We start from the raw sequence: 12980 nt of genomic DNA on the forward strand, positions 1-12980 counted from the left end.
GCAGTACACGAGAAGTCACTACGCTATAGGGGTACATTAAATCATGCGCAGAATAATAATAAACGACCCTTGTCACCGTTGTTCCGATGAATAGCAACAATCTAAGCTATGCATTTATTCTGCGATTATAATTTGTAAGTCTTGATGACACTGATCGATTGTTGTCACCAATGGCATTCCTTGATTAAGTGACAACCGTTAAGAGCGCGAAATATTTTGCAATACAATTTGGATGACATTGAGCCTAAACCTGATTGAACCATGGCCTGAGATAGGCACTCGGTCAGTGAAGAAGCGGATGAGCCAAATTAAACGACGAAAATTGATAACTAGGCATTATCGCACCACTACGCATCTAGAGTTATCACACTTTGCAGATATAAGTTTTTAACTTGTCAGAGTTTTATTGTTACGATTACAAACTGAAAATGGACTTGCAATTTCAGGAAAAGAAATCGAAACTTCCACTCATTAATTGGAATCAAGTTAAATGCAGTCACATATTGTCTTCACTGAAATATCCTGATTAAGGGGCCTCCCCTTCCAGAAAATATGGACTCCACAAAGGCAGGTTTTATCATATTGAAATAATTGAAAATAAGAAAGGTCCTCTTTTCCCTCTGAGCTTCAGATTTCCTCCAGATCATTTCCAAAGTCATCAAAAAAGTTTAAAAAGTTTAAAAAGTTTTCGTCGTCGTCGTTTCACCATGCAATTTCTGAGTCCTCATCACGAACTCCATAGCCTTCAGAAACCTCTTCGCCATCATCGTCACTCCACTCTGTATCTTCAGTTTGTGCGAAATAATCTGCGAATTCAAGAACGTCCTTAAATCCTTCGGTATCTGGAACTGAAGCTTCGGTATCTATGAAGTCATCTCTAGCAACGAGTGAATCTCCCTGCTAAGTTTCAGGGGGCTTACCTCCACCATCGATAGATTCAAGATCATCACCGTCGCTCCAGTCGTCTCCTTCATCGTCATCTAACTCACCTTTAGTATAAAGAAGGTCATAAGTATCATTTTTATTCTGCTGTGAATTTCCGTGATAGGCTTCTTGGAGTTTACCTTTACTATTGACAGATTCAAGATCATCGCCGCCTAACCACAGGGTTTCCTCGTCGTCATCCATCTCACCTTTAGCACAAAGAGAGTTATTAGTATCGTGTTAATTCTGCTGTTTATCTCCATGATAACTTCATGGGACTTACCTTCAGTGTCGGCTTCTTTGTCATCATCTAGCCCGCCTTTAGCGCAAAGAGAGTCATTAGTATAATCTTAATCCTCAATAAACATCCATGTCACGTTGCATGGGGCTTACCTTCACTTTACCGATAGAATCATTCCCTAATTAAGTTCTGCGATCCTCCCATTAGCGAAAATAAGGCGTGAAAAAATTCAGGCCTGTACGGGATTTGAGCCCATGATCTGTGCGTTAACGGTTCAGCGCTCTACACAAATATGATCTTAGTTATTTATTCATCACTTCACGGGTTTATCACGAACCAACATAATGGCCGGCTCCCAGTTGGCTTGTTAGCTCAGTTGCTAGAGCGCTGCTAAAGTACTGTTCATTGCTGCAAAGATCGCTTCCATATTTAGAATCATTATTGTCACTTTCTCTCCACTCGGCTTCTTTAGAGCAATTGAGGTCACCTCCAGCAAAAATAATGCACTTAGTACTATTTTAATTCGACTGTGAATCTCCATGATAAGTTTTATGGGACCTACCTTCACTATCAATAGATTCATAATCATCACTGTCTCTCCAGTCGGCTTCTTCATCGTCATCCAGCTTACCTTTCGCAGAAAGAAAGTCGTTCGTATCATTTAAATTCCGTTGGGAATAATCTCCATGATAATGAATATAGAAACGATCCTGGCAATTATGAACACTACTCAACTAGTAGTTGAAACAAGGCTTCATTATCAATAGATTCATTATCATCACCGTCCCTCCATTCATCTTCATCATCGTCATCTAACTCACCTTTAGCACAAAAAGGGTTATAAGTAATCATTTAAATGTGCTGCAAATCTCCATAATTGCTTCATGAGGCTTACCTTCACCATTAATATATTTTTGATCATCATAGTCTCTCCATTCAGCTTCTACATCGTCATCCGACTCACCTTTAGCACGAAGAGAGTCGTTAGTATCATCTTCATTCTGCTATGAATCTCCATGGTAAGTTTTATGGGGCTTACCCTCACTGTCGCTGGCATCATCATTATCACTGAATCTCCACTCTGCGTCTTCATCGTTATTTTCATAATCATCACTGTCTCTCCAGTCGGCTTCTTCATCGTCATCCAGCTCACCTTTCGTAGAAAGAGAGTCGTACGTATCATTTTAATTCCGTTATGAATCTCCATGATAAGTTTCTTGGGGCTTACCTCCACTATCGACAGATTCAAGATCATCAGCGTCTCCCCACTCATCTTCTCCATTGAAATCCAACTCACCTTTAGCACAAAGAGGGTCATAAGTATCATTTTAAATATGCTTTAAATCTACATGATAGGTTCCATGAGGTTTACCTTCATTATCGATAGATTTATTATCATCACCGTTTTTCCATTCATCTTCATCATCGTCATCCAACTCACCTTCAGCACAAAGAGGGTCATTAGTATCATTTTAAATGTGTTGCGAATCTTCATGATATGTTTCATGAGGTTTACCTTCACTATCAATAGTTTTTTTATCATCACCGTCTCTCCATTCGGCTTCTGTATCGTCATCCAACTCACCTTTAGCACAAAGAGAGTCGTTAGTATCATCTTCATTCTGCTTTAAATCTCCATGATAAGTTTCATGGGGCTTACCCTCACTGTCGCTGGTATCATGATTATCACTGAATCTCCACTCTGCGTCTTCATCGTTATCGGGCTCACCTTTGAGACAAAGACAGTCCTTAGTATCGTCTTAGTTAAGCTGTGAATTTCTGTGTTGCGAATCTCCATATGTTTTATGAACCTTACCTTCACTATCAATATCATTTTAAATGTGTTGCGACTCTTCGTGATAAGTTTCATGAGGCTTACCTTCACTTTCGTTAGCTTCAATATCATAACCGTCCCTCCATTCATCATCATTATCATCATCCAACCCACCTTAAACACAATAGGGCACATTACTATCATATTAAATGTTTATGAATCTCCATGATATGTTTTATGAAGCTTACCTTCACTATCAATAGATTTTTGATCATCATAGTCTCTCCATTCAGCTTCCACATCCTCATCCAACTCACCTTTAACACGAAGAGAGTCGTTAGTATCATCTTCATTCTGCTTTGAATGCCCATGATAAGTTTCATGGGGCTTACCCTCACTGTCGCTGGTATCATGATTATAACTGAATCTCCACCCTGCGTCTTCATCGTTATCGGGCTCACCTTTGAGACAAAGACAGTCCTTAGTATCGTCTTAGTTAAGCTGTGAATTTCTGTGTTGCGAATCTCCATATGTTTTATGAAGCTTACCTTCACTATCAATATGTTTTTCATCATTACCGCCTCTTCTTCCGGCTTCGTCATCGTCATCCAGCTCACCTTTAGCACAAAGAGGCTTATAAGTAACATTTAAATATTCTTTAAATCTATAATGATAGGTTTCATGAGGTTTACCTTCACTATCGATAGAAACATTATCATCACCATCCCTCCACTCATCTTCATCATCGTCATCCAACTCACCTTTAGCACGAAGAGAGTCGTTAGTATCATCTTGATTCTGCTATGAATCTCTACTTACTAAACCAACTACTGACCTTTAGCACATAGAGAGTCATAAGTATAATTTTAAAGGTGCCGTATATCTGCATGATACGTTTAACGAGGCTTACCTTCACTATCGCTTGATTCACTATCATCACCGTCCCTCCATTCATCTTCATCATCGTCATCCAACTCACCTTTTGCACAAAGAGGGTAATAAATATCATATTGAATGTGTTGCGAATCCCTATGACAAGTTCCACGGGGCCTACCTTCACTATCGATAGATTCATTATCATCAGCGTCCCTCCACTCATCTTCATCATCGTCATCCAACTCATCTTAAGCAAGAAGAGAGTGGTTAGTATCATCTTGATTCCGCAATGAATCTCCATAATAAGTTTCATGAGGCTTACCCTCACTATCGCTAGTATCATGATTATCACTGAATCTCCACTCTGCATCTTCATCGTGATCGGGTTCACCTTTGAGACAAAGACAGTCCTTAGTGTCGTCTTAGTTAAGCTGTATATTTCCATAATATGTTTAATGTGGCATACCTTCATTATCGATAGACTTAAGACCATCACCGTCTCGCCACTCAACCTCTTTATAATCATCAGGCTCGCCTTTAACAAATAAAAAGAAAGACTTTAGTTCCTCCTATTTTAAATGTGTTGAGAATCTCCATGATATGTTTTATGAGGTTTACCTTCACTATCGATAGACTCATTATCATCACCGTCACTCCACTCTTCATCATCGTCATCCAACTCACCTTCAGCACGAAGAGAGTCGTTAGTATCATCTTGATTCTGCTATGAATCTCCATGATAACTCTCATGGGCTTACCCTCACTATCGATGAAATCATCATTATCTCCCTCTCTCCACTCTGCATCTTCAACGTTATCAGGCTCACCTTTAGGACAGACATTTTATCTTAGTATCGTCTTAGTTAAGCTGGAAATCTCCATGATAGCTTTCACAAGGCATACCTTCCTTATCGATAGATTCAAGATCATCACCTTCTCCCCGTTGGGCTTCTTTATATTCATACGGCTCGCCCGTAGCAGGTAGGAAGTGAGATACTGGTATCTCTTATTCTAGAATGGGTCTCCATGATACGCTATATGTGGCAAACCATCACTTTTGATCGATTCGTGATCATCTCTGTCTCTCCACTCATCTTCTTCATCATTAGAAAACTCACATTTCATACAAATAGAGTCATTTTAATAATCCTAATTCTACTGCAAATTTCTATGATAAGTTTTATGAAGTTTACCCTCACTATCAATAGATTCATAACCATCGCCGTCTCTTCATTCGGCTTATTCATCGTGATCCTACTCGTCACCTTTAGCACATAAAGAGTCATAAGTATAATTTTAAAGGTGCCGTATATCTACATGATACGTTTAACGAGCCTTACCATCACTATCACTTGATTCAGTATCATCACCGTCCCTCCATTCATCTTCATCATCGTCATCCAACTCACCTTTAGCAAAAAGAGGGTAATAAGTATCATTTTAAATGTGTTGCGAATCCCTATGACAAGTTTCCCGGAGCCTACCTTCACTATCGATAGATTCAATATCATCAGCGTCCCTCCACTCATCTTCATCATCGTCATCCAACTCATCTTTAGCAAGAAGAGAGTGGTTAGTATCATCTTGATTCCGCAATGAATCTCCATAATAAGTTTCATGAGGCTTACCCTCAATGTGGCTGGTATCATGATTATCACTGAATCTCCACTCGGCATCTTCATCGTGATCGGGTTCACCTTTGAGACAAAGACAGTCCTTAGTGTCGTCTTAGTTAAGCTGTATATTTCCATAATATGATTCATGGGGCATACCTTCCTTATCGATAGATTCAAGATCATCACTTTCTCGCCACTCGGCTTCTTTATAATCATACGGCTCGCCTTTAGCAAATACAAAGCGTGACATCAGTATCTCTTATTCTTGAATGGGTCTCCATGATACGCTATATGTGGCAAACCATCACTTTTGATCGATTCGTGATCATCTCTGTCTCTCCACTCATCTTCTTCATAATTAGAAAACTCACATTTCATACAAATAGAGTCATTTTAATAATCCTAATTCTACTGCAAATTTCCATGATAAGTTTTATGAAGTTTACCCTCACTATCAATAGATTCATAACCATCGCCGTCTCTTCATTCGGCTTTTTCATCGTGATCCTACTAGTCACCTTTAGCACATAAAGAGTCATAAGTATAATTTTAAAGGTGCCGTATATCTACATGATACGTTTAACGAGCCTTACCTTCACTATCACTTGATTCAGTATCATCACCGTCCCTCCATTCATCTTCATCATCGTCATCCAACTCACCTTTAGCACAAAGAGGGTAATAAGTATCATTGTAAATGTGTTGCGAATCCCTATGACAAGTTTCCCGGAGCCTACCTTCACTATCGATAGATTCATTATCATCAGCGTCCCTCCACTCATCTTCATCATCGTCATCCAACTCATCTTTAGCATCGTGATTGGGTTCACCTTTGAGACAAAGACAGTCCTTAGTGTCGTTGTAGTTAAGCTGTATATTTTTATAATATGATTCATGGGGCATACCTTCCTTATCGATAGATTCAAGATCATCATTTTCTCGCCACTCGGCTTCTTTATAATCATAAGGCTCGCCTTTAGCAAATACAAAGCGTGACATCAGTATCTCTTATTCTAGAATGGGTCCCAATGATACGCTATATGTGGCAAACTATTACTTTTGATCGATTCGTGATCATCTCTGTCTTTCCACTCATTTTCTTCATAATTAGAAAACTCACATTTCATACAAAGGGAGTCATTACAGTAATCTTATTTCTACTGCAAATCTGCATGATACGTTTTATGAAGTTTACCCTTACTATCAATAGATTCATAACCATCGCCGTCTCTTCATTCGGCATATTCATCATGATCCAACTCACCTTTAGCACATAGAGAGTCATAAGTATTATTTTAAAGGTGCCGTATATCTACATGATACGTTTAACGAGGCTTACCTTCACTATCGCTATATTCATAACCATTACCGTCCCTCCATTCATCTTCATCATCGTCATCCAACTCACCTTTAGCACGAAGAGATTTGTCAGTATCATCTTGATTCTGCTATGAATCTCCATGATAACTCTCATGGGGCTTACCCTCACTATCGCTGAGATTATCATTATCCCCCTCTCTCCTCTCTGCCTCTTCAACGTTATCCGGTTCACCTTTGGGACAAAGACAGTCGATCCTTAGAATCGTCTTAGTTAAGCTGTGAATCTCCATGATAGTTTTTTACGAGGCATACCTTCCTTATCGATAGATTCAAGATCATCACCGTCTCGCCACTCGGCTTCTTTATAATCATCCGGCTTGCCTTTAGCAAATACAAAGTGAGATATTAGTATCTCTTATTCTAGAATGGGTCTCCATGATACGCTATATGTGGCAAACTATCACTTTTGATCGATTTGTATCATCTCTGTCTCTCCACTAAATCTTCTTCATCATTAGAAAACTCACATTTCATACAAATAGAGTCATTACAATAACCCTGATTCTACTGCGAATCTCAACGATAAGTTTTATAGGGTTTACCCTCACTATCAATAGATTCAAAACCATCACCGTCTCTTCGTTCGGCTTGTTCATCGTGATCCAACTACTCACCTTTAGCACTAAGAGAGTCATAAGTATAATTTTGAAGGTGCTGTATATCTATATGATACGTTTAACGAGGCTTACCTTCACTATCGCTTGATTCACTATCATCACCGTCCCTCCATTCATCTTCATCATCGTCATCCAACTCCCCTTTAGCACAAAGAGGGTAATAAGTATCATTTTAAATGTGTTGCGAATCCCTATGACAAGTTCCACGGGGCTTACCTTCACTATCGATAGATTCATTATTATCATGGTCCTTCCTCTCATCTTCATCATCGTCATCCAACTCATCTTAAGCAAGAAGAGAGTGGTTAGTATCATCTTGATTCCGCAATAAATCTCCATGATAAGTTTCATGGGGCTTACCCTCACTGTCGCTGGTATCATGATTATCACTGAATCTCCACTCGGCATCTTCATCGTGATCGGGTTCACCTTTGAGACAAACACAGTTCTTAGTATCGTCTTAGTTGAGCGGTATATTTCCATAACATGTTTCATGGGGCATACCTTCGTTATCGATAGATTTAAGATCATCACCGTCTCGCCACTCGGTTTCTTTATAATCATCCGGCTCGCCTTAAGCAAATACAAAGTAAGACATTAGTATCTCCTATTTTAAATGTGTTGCGAATCTCCATGATATGTTTTATAAGGTTTACCTTCACTATCAATAGTTTTCTTATCACCACCGTCTCTCCATTCGACTTCTGCATCGTCATCTAACTCACCTTTAGCACAAAGAGAGTAAAAGTATCATTTTAAATGTGTCGCAAATCTCCGTCTCTCCACTCATCTTCTCCATCGAAACCCAACTCACCTTTAGCACAAAGAGGCTCATAAGTATCATTTTAAATATTCTTTAAATCTACATGATATGTTTCATGAGGTTTACCTCCACTATCGATAGACTCATTATCATCACCATCCCTCCACTCATCTTCATCATCGTCATCCAACTCACCTTTAGCGCGAAGAGAGTCGTTAGTATCATCTTGATTCTGCTATGAATCTCCATGATAATTCTCATGGGGCTTACCCTCACTATCGATGAAATCATCATTATCTCCCTCTCTCCACTCTGCATCTTCAACGTTATCAGGCTCACCTTTAGGACAGACAGTTTATCTTAGTATCGTCTTAGTTAAGCTGGAAATTTCCATGATAGCTTTCACGAGGCATACCTTCCTTATCGATAGATTCAAGATCATCACCTTCTCCCCGCTCGGCTTTTTTATAATCATACGGCTCGCCCGTAGCAGGTAAGAAGTGAGATATTAGTATCTCTTATTCTAGAATGGGTCTCCATGATACGCTATATGTGGCAAACCACCACTTTTGATCGATTCGTGATCATCTCTGTCTCTCCACTCATCTTCTTCATAATTAGAAAACTCACATTTCATACAAAGAGAGTCATTACAATAATCTTAATTCTACTGCAAATCTCCATGATGAGTTTTATGAGGTTTACCCTCACTACCAATAGATTCATAACCATCGCCGTCTCTTCATTCGGCTTATTCATCGTGATCCAACTTTAGCACATAGAGAGTCATAAGTATTATTTTTAAAGGTGCCGTATATCTACATGATACGTTTAACGGGGCTGACCTTCACTATCATAACCGTCTCTCCACTCATCTTCATCATCGTCATCCAACTCACCTTTAGCAAAAAGAGGGTAATAAGTATCATTTTAAATGTGTTGCGAATCCCTATGACAAGTTTCCCGGAGCCTACCTTCACTATCGATAGATTCAATATCATCAGCATCCCTCCACTCATCTTCATCATCGTCATCCAACTCATCTTAAGCAAGAAGAGAGTCGTTAGTATCATCTTGATTCCGAAATAAATCTCCATGATAAGTTTTATGAGGCTTACCCTCACTATCGCTAGAGTCATCGTTATCACCGTCTCTCCACTGTACATCTTCATCGTTATCGGGTTCACCTTTAGCACAAAGAGAGCACTTAGTATCGTCTTTATTAGGCTGTGAATCTCGGGAGTTTCATGGGGATACCTTTATTGTCGATAGATTCAAGATCATCACTGTCTCTCCAATCGGCTTCTTTATCATCATCCAGATCACCTACAGCGAATACAACGAGTTATTAATACCTCTTGAATTCTAGTATGAGCTTCCATGATGAGTTTCATGGGGCATACCATAGCCATTGATAGACTCGTTATAATCTCTCACTTCAATCATCATCATCGTCATACAACTAACCTTTCATACAAAGAGAGTCATGAATATCGTTCTAATCCTGCTCTGAATCTCCATGATAAGTTTTATAGGGCCTACCTTCACTATCAATAGATTCATAGTCCTCAGAGCCTCTCCATTTGGCTTCTTGATGGTCATCCAGCTCACCTTTCACTGAAAGAGAGTCGTACTTATCATTTCAATTCCGCTGTGAATCTCCGTGATAAGTTTCTTTGGGGCTTACCTTCACCACCGACAGACTCAAGATCATCACCGTCTCTCCACACGGCTTCTTTACTGCCATCCGCCTCACCTTAAACACAAACAGAGTCCTTAAAATCGGCTTAATTTGGCTGTGAATCTTCATGATAACTTTCACGGGACCTACCTTCACTACCCATAGAATCGTTATCAATACGGTCACTCCACTCATCTTCTTCGTCGTCTTCCAACTCACCTTAAGCACAATGAGAGTAATTACCATGTTGTTAATTCTGATGTAAATTTCCATGATCAGTTTCATCGGATTTACCTTTACTATCGCTGGAGTCATCATCAATATCGCCTATCCTTTCGGCTTCTTCATCGTCGTATACTTCACCTTTAGCAAAAATAGTTGGATTAGAATCATTTTCATTGCGCTTGTGATATGCATGATTTGTTCCATGGGGCTTAGCTTTACTATCGATAGAATCATTATCCTCACTTTCTCTCCACTCAGCTTCTGCATCATCATTTGGCTCACCTTTAGCGCAAAGAGAATTATTTGTATCAGCTTAATTCTGTTGTTAATCTCAAGCATATGTTTTTATGGGGTTTACCTTTACTTTCGCTAGATTCATCATCACCGTCTCTCCATTTAGCTTCCTCTTCGTCTTCTGGCTCACCTTACGTACAAAGAGATTCATTAGTATCATCTCAATTCCACTGTGAATCTCCATAATACACTTCATGGGGCTTATCTTTATCATCGATAAAGTCATTATCATCACTGTCTCCCCATTCGACCTCTTCATCGTTTTCAAGCCCACCTTTAGGACAAAGAGAGTCTTAGTATTATCTTAATTTCGTTGTAAATATCCATGATACGTTTCGTAGGGCTCACCGTCACTATCGATAAAGTCCTTATTGTTGTTGTCTCTCCACTCGGCTTCTTCATCGTCATCTAACTCACCTTTGGCAAAAACAGAGTCATTAGCATCACCTTAATTGCGCTGTGAATCTTCATGACACGTTTCATGGGGTTACCTTCAATATCGATAGATTCATCATCATCATTGTCTCTCCTGACGACTTCTTCATGGTGCACTAGTTCTCCTTTAACACAAAAAGATTCATAAGTATCAATTTTTATATTAAAATTCCTCCATGAGTCGCAACCTAATCGCCAGTAAAAATTTTCGCAAAATTACCTTAGTTTTACCATTAGTACTAAAGGAGTCATTAATATTAGAGTCATTCTGGTGTAAAACTTCCGTTTCGGAATGGTTATTTTCAGAATCAAGAGCTTCATCTTTACTCTTTGAATTTTTGATAAATTATCGTTGAGAACTGACTTTTCCTTAGCTTAAGTTTAATTTGCTCAATGCTCCTAAAACTAAAAAAATTCGCGCGCATGACCTAAATGGATCACGAACTGTACAACTTAGAAAGATGGAGCTGAAATACGCTTGCACGCGTCACGGACTTTCGCGGGCTCACTCAGGGAAACCGTGAAAATGTAGGACATAAAGTAGTGAAAGTGCAGACTCGTCAAAGAAAAAGCGAAGTTTTTGAAAACTTTAGGTGCCTGAAATTTCATTCAGGGTTTATGGTTGCCGACATTCAACTAACGCGGATACACAACATATCCTTTGAACACTTCTGTTCCACGGTTTCACTCCAAATCAAACGACGAAAGCTGGCACCTAAGTACTTAAAACTCGGTAAAAACTCCTTTGTCCCATTTTTTATGCAATCACTGACGCGCACAGGCGTTTCTCAACAATCGTCGCTTTGAAGTAGGTTACGTCTGGCAGCTCTGTGCTAATTACTTTCTTGTTGTTATAAGTTAGGTTACATTGTAATCACTCAATCGAAACAGATTCTAAATTTGATTAATAGAACTTCAGTTATCTGTTGGCCAGTGATGCGACAAGACGGCATTCTCGGTTCATCGGTTAACTAGGACATAATTCAGGAACGGACAAGAATGTTTACCTACCATCACTCATTAGTGGTCTTAATCTTGGAATGGGCCGAGCATTGATTCCTAGTTGTGCGTACACAACCAAGAACACAATCCCGACCCACAATTTCATTTCTTGTCGTAAAAAAATTTCTCTTGAAAGAAAATTTGTTTCCGCACTGCAACTCAACTCCTAATATGAAGAAAAGCTCCGCAATACTGATTCTACGTCACAATTAGGAATTACTAAATTTGCAATCATACGTCAGTAATTAGTATTGGTAACAACATGATTTCGGGTGCAATTTGGTGCAAATAAGCACGAGTAAAGTTTTCAAAGACAACAAAATTGAGCGAGCCCGTAGGGCGAGTGCAGCTTTTAATCCTTGAAAAAGCATCACAGAGAGTCGAGACGGACGCAATTTTGGCAGCGCGCGCGCTATTTGTAATTTGCACTTGTGTTACAACTTTGCACCCGAGTTACATGAAAATGTACTCGTATTGTTAGTATAGGTAATCACATAATTTCGAGCGCAATTCGGAATAAATAATTACGAGTAACTATTTTAAAAGACTAAAAAAAAACATGAAAAAATACGAGATAGCTTATAAAAATTTTGCAGAAGCAAAGCGCGCGCATCAAGTGCAAAAATAATTTATTCATACCCTGCAAGTGACGTGCGTTCGGTCAAAACAACCGCGTGCGTTCAAAACAATAATATACAATGATATTTTCACATCTTTAAGGAGGAAAAAGGTTCAAAGTTCGGCTAAACAATTCAAGGAATTTTTCAGTTTGGTTTATCACTTCTTTGCACTGAATTAACCCTCTTCTGCATTGAATTACCTGAAAACTGCATTTATCTCAACCAATAAGAATTTAGTAATTTTTTCATGTATCTTATTAATTAAATAATTACACTGCAATTACAATTACAGAAGATGTTAGCTTTTCAGTCTTGAAACTAAAGAAATACCCTACTGTTTTATTTTAAAAGTAGAACGCTGCGCGTGCAATATAAAGTTACTCTCTAAAACTTACGCGGAGCAAGAGTTCTCGCTCAGTTCTTTAGAGTAATGTTACTTCCATAAAGAAGAACTTTTGTCGGGTTATAAAAGGGGTATGGATCTTTTCGCTATTCATTCATTCCCATAATTAATGGATGTGATCCTTTATCG

At 39.0% G+C, this 12980-nt stretch overlaps 1 pseudogene; it reads right to left on the bottom strand.

Annotated features, from left to right (window-relative positions):
• Positions 1-702: 702 nt before the first annotated feature.
• Positions 703-11934, bottom strand: LOC131781362 (dentin sialophosphoprotein-like; annotated as a pseudogene).
• Positions 11935-12980: the final 1046 nt, after the last annotated feature.

This window comes from Pocillopora verrucosa, chromosome 10 (genome assembly GCF_036669915.1).
Source record: "Pocillopora verrucosa isolate sample1 chromosome 10, ASM3666991v2, whole genome shotgun sequence".
Classification (NCBI taxonomy): Eukaryota; Metazoa; Cnidaria; class Anthozoa; order Scleractinia; family Pocilloporidae; genus Pocillopora; species Pocillopora verrucosa.